The sequence below is a fragment of the Schistocerca piceifrons genome, chromosome 1 (genome assembly GCF_021461385.2).
Source record: "Schistocerca piceifrons isolate TAMUIC-IGC-003096 chromosome 1, iqSchPice1.1, whole genome shotgun sequence".
Classification (NCBI taxonomy): domain Eukaryota; kingdom Metazoa; phylum Arthropoda; class Insecta; order Orthoptera; family Acrididae; genus Schistocerca; species Schistocerca piceifrons.
In genome coordinates this window covers 397169115-397174114 of record NC_060138.1, presented here as the reverse complement: position 1 = coordinate 397174114, position 5000 = coordinate 397169115, and the positions used below count along the sequence as shown (strand labels likewise).

Below are 5000 nucleotides of genomic sequence, written 5' to 3'. Positions count from 1 at the left end.
TGCACCAAGCGGTGAACCGGTCAAGATGGGATTGGAGAAGGTGTTGGGAGCGTCGCAGGGTGGGGGCAAGGGCGAGGCGGTGTCATCGGCAAACTGGAGAAGGTGGATGGGGGGTGACGGCGGCGGCATGTCCGCCGTGTACAACAGGTACAGAAGGGGGGAGAGGACGGAGCCTTGGGGCACACCGGCGGAGGGGAAAAAGGTGTAGGAATCGGTGTTATGGATGGTGACATAGGAAGGACGGCGGGAGAGAAAGGAACCGATCAGACGAACGTAGTTAATGGGAAGGGCGAAGGTTTGGAGCTTGAAGAGGAGACCGGAATGCCATACGCGGTCATATGCGCGTTCGAGGTCAAGAGAGAGGAAGATTGCGGAGCGACGGGAATTGAGCTGTTCGGAAAGGAGATGAGTGAGGTGAAGGAGAAGATCGTCGGAAGAGAAGGACGGCCGAAAGCCACACTGGGTAACGGGGAGGAGGCGGTGCTGGCGGAGATGCTGGTGGATGCGGCGGGTGAGGATAGATTCCAGGACCTTGCTGAAGACCGAGGTAAGGCTGATGGGACGGTAGGAGGAGACGGCGGACGGCGGTTTGCCAGGTTTGAGGAACATGAGGATACGGGAGGTTTTCCACAGGTCGGGGTAGTAACCGGTGGACAGGACTACATTGTAGAGCCTGGCCAGGGTGGAGAGGAAAGAGACAGGAGCTTCACGAAGGTGACGGTAGGTGACACGATCGTGACCAGGAGCGGTGTTGCGTTTGGTGCGGAGTGTATTGATGAGATCCTGTGTGGTGATGGGGGCATTAAGGTCCGTGTGTGGAATGTTGTCCAAGTACTGGAAACCAGGAGCGAGGGGAGGGACAGAGGTATCAGTTCGATCGCGGATATCTGGGAAGAGGGAGTAATCGAACTGGGGATCATCAGGGATGGAAAACACATCGGACAGGTAGGAGGCAAAGTGATTGGCCTTACTAAGGGCGTCAGGAAAGGGGCGATCATCGTGGAGAAGAGGATAGTAGGGGGAGGGTTTAGTTCCGGTAAGGCGACGGAAGGCGGTCCAGAACTTGGACGAGTTTATAGGGAGGGGAGCAGTTAAACGGGTGCATGTCTGTCGCCAGTCCCGGCGTTTCTTGGCCGCGAGCAAATTTCGAATGTGTCGCTGTAGTTGCCGGTGGCGTCGTAGGGTGTCCGGGTCACGCGTGCGGAGGAAGGCACGGTAGAGACGACGGGATTCACGGAGGAGGAGGACGGCCTGTGGTGGTAAGGTAGGACGGTGGGGGTGGATGGCAACAGTAGGGACGTGGGCCTCCACGGCCTCAGACAAGGTCTGCTGGAGAAAGGAGGCGGCATGGGTGACATCATCAGGACGGCGGTAGGCGAGAGGGTGGCTATCGACCTGAGTGGAGAGGGTATCCCGGTAGGCATTCCAGTTGGCACGGGAATAGTCATGGATGTACTTAGGGGGAGGGTCATGACAAGGGTCGGGGCGGGGGCGACGGCCGTCTGAAACGGTGAGGAGGACAGGGAGATGGTCGCTACCAATAGGCTCCAGGACATCCACCGTAATGCGACCAAGGAGGTTGGGGGAGGAGAGGATAACATCGGGAGTGGAGTTGGATTCGGGACGAGTATGCTGGGGGATGGGGATGAGGTCGCCTTGAAGGGAGGAGAGGAACCGATGCCACCGCCGTAACTGGGCAGCGGAGCGACTATGGATGTTGAGGTCGGCGGCGATCACATAGGAGGAGAAGGTGCGGTCGATGTGGGAGAGGAAGTCGAAAGGAAGAGGGGCGTTGGGGCGGACATAGATGGTGGCACAGGTAATGGTAAGGCCGGGGAAGAAGAGACTAAGGATCAGGTGTTCGGTGGGGTCGGGAAGGAGAGGCTGGAGCCGAACGGGGATCTGGCGGTGGTGGCCAATGGCAACTCCGCCACGTGCAACTGGGAGGGGATTATCGGAGCGGTGGAGGAGATAGGGGGAGGTGTGGATGGAGTGGTGGGGTTGGAGGAAGGTTTCATTGAGGAGGAAGGCATCCACACGGTGGGTAGCAAGGGTGTGCAGGAAGAGGTTCTTGTTGGCGGGAAGGGAGCGGATATTGTTGAAAAGGATACGATGCTGTCGCGCCATGATAAGGACTTAGACGAGGGTGTCAAGGCGGGAGAAGGTGAAATGGGCCTGGTTATTGGAAAAGGTGGCGTACATTTTAAGGTGGAATATGGAACGGGCGGCGAGGGAGATCTGTTGTAAGGTGTGGGGGCGCTGAAAGGGATGTACGTTTTGAAGGACAATGGTGAGGAACCTGATGATGTCCTCAGCAGTGGGGGGGGGACGAAGGGAATTGCCAGGAGGGGTGGGGGCGTCCAGGGGACGGACAGGTACGGTGAGTTCAGGAGTGGTGGGAGGGGGTCGGGCTTTGCACTTTTGGGAGTAGGTGGGGTGGGGGAGGCTGCAGGTATTACAGGAGGGAGGGGATTGGAGGTTGGGGCACTGCCGGAGGAAGTGCGCTTGCCGACAATGTGGGCAGGTGGGGGCCGCGCGGCACTCTGCTGTTGGATGTGCATTGTAGCGCAGACATCTCTGGCAGCGCAGGGATTGAGGGGGGGAACGGGAGGGGTCGACCTTGTACCGCTGATTGAAGAGGAGGGCACCCTCCTTCAGGAGACGGTCAATGGAGGGGGCGTCCTCAGAGAAAACCCGCATAAGGCGGGTGGGGCCGGTCGCGTTGAAAATGCGGCGGACCGCCCGCACCTCCAGGGTGGGATGGGCCTTCAGCTCCGCCAGCACCTCCTCCTCCGTGATCGACGGGCTAAGCCGAGTGATCACGGCGGTGAGGGTCGGCGGGCGACGCGGGGGTTGGGGTTGGCGGGTAGGAGATGGGGAGGGAGCAGGGGTGAGGGAGGCGTGAGGACCAAAACGGGTGATGGGGAGGCGGGAGAGGATGTCAGTATGGAGGGTTGGGCTGGGGGAGGAGATAAGAACAGAATCCCGTCTGGGAGTAAGGAGAGAGATGGGGACGCCAGGGAAATGTTGGCGGAGGAGGAGGGAGAGATTCCGGGCCTCGAGGAAGGAAGGATCGGGACGGGACAGGAGATATTTGTAGAGACCGGGTGGGGAGGAGGAGGAGGAGGAGGAGGAGGGAGCGGGGCCTGGTGGGGAGACGTCCATGGCATTTTGGGGTGGGGATGGCGGGCGGGGTGGAGCCTTTTTAGGAGCAGAGGAAGTGGAGGCGCCACTAGGGCGTTTGACAGCGGCAGATGGGCGGGTGGTGACAGGAGGGACGGGAACGATGGGGAGGTGGTGGGAAGGGACAGGTCCCGGCACGGACGCAGCAGGCGGCGCCGGAGATAGTGACTGTGACGGTGCAGGCGAATGTGGCAGTGATGGTGATGGTGACGATGATGACGGTGGTGGCGGTGATGGCGATGGCGATGGCGATGGGGAGAGCTGGGCGTGGGCAGTGGCCCGACGGGCCACCACCCTAGCCGGAGCAGCAGTGACAGGCTGGGGGAGTGGGGGGAAAGGATCAGAACGAGAGGAAGAGGCGGGAGACGGGGAGACAAAGAGCGAGGGCGAAGGGATAGAGAGGAGGGGAGGGATGGAAGGAGGGGGGTGGGATTGGGCACACCAAGTGATAGTGGTGGAGGCGGCGGAAGGGGACGTATACACGATGGCGGTGGTGGTAGTAGTGACGGTGGTGGTGGGGGCGGACATGACGACAAGAAGAAGAAAGAAAAACACAGCACTAAAAGGACAGGACACACACTGGGGGACGACGGACGGCGACGGCGACGGCGACGGCGACGGCGACGGCGACGGCGACGGCGACGGCGACGGCGACGGCGAGAGGCAGGGACGCTGCTGCCGCGGACGGGGCCGGGGCGGCTGCGGCTGCGGCTGCTGCTGCTGCTGCTGCTGCTGCTGCTGGCTGGACTGCTGCTGGCTGGACTGCTGCTGGCTGGACTGCTGCTGCCACCGGAGGGCGGGCTGGCTGGCTGGCTGGCTGGCTGGCTGGCTGGCTGGCTGGCTGGCTGGCTGGCTGGCTGGCTGGACCACTGCTGCAGGCCGGGACCGGGAACCGCTGGCTGGCTGGCTGGCTGGCTGGCTGGCTGGCACCTGGAACCCCTAACACTTCGATTAGCGCGAAAAAGGCACAATCGAAGGGCGGTAACCTTGCGGTGTACCGCCGGAGATCGGAAAAACCGCAGCCGAAGGGCCTAAATGCTTGCAGCGTGTGCGCTCCACATGTGGGAGTGACACACGGTGGTACGGGCCGATATGGCAACTGGCGACCGTCGAAAACACCGCAAAAGCAAGTGCTGGAGGAAAGACAATTCACGGGAGCACTCGTCACCAGCCCAGTACTACCCTCCATGTCGAACAGTAAACCGCGACTCCCATTTGAACGCCGCTAGCTGCCAGGGCAGTGGAGAAGCCGTGAGGCCGCCCCACAGCAGCGCCATGCCGGCGCGAGCTACACCGTCGCGAGGCCGGCGCGAGCTACACCGGCGCGAGGCCGGCGCGAGGCCGGCGCGAGCTACACCTAGCCGAGTGCTTACATCGTCCACTGCCTACTGCGTACGTGTGTACACACGTATTCTGCGTGCGTGCGGCGGCGACGACGACGTTCGCGAGGAGCTAAGGATATAACTCCAAAAAATGTAATTAAAATTATCTGTGGCCGGACCATATGTGACGCCAACGAGGCATCCGAAGGCACTCTTCTGTGGCCACATAAATTACCAGCCTAGTGTAATGCGGCTGCAAGAGCGGACCGGCTAGCCGCAAAAAAAAAAAAAAAAAAAAAAAAAAATATTCATAAGATAAACGTTAAATTAATTACAAGAAATCGTGGTGTGTAAGCACATAACTACTGGGCAAATCGACAACCACAACAAGTTTTGCTACCAGCGGAATATCTGATCACTGCAGAATATTAACCCATTTCAGGCTGTGTTTTAATTAATTTTAGGTGGGCCGATCCCGGCGGTACTGCAATGCCG

General features: G+C 60.2%; 1 pseudogene; it reads right to left on the bottom strand.

Annotated features, from left to right (window-relative positions):
• Positions 1 to 4964: 4964 nt before the first annotated feature.
• LOC124720761 overlaps positions 4965 to 5000 on the bottom strand; it is a 209-nt pseudogene continuing 173 nt past the window's right edge.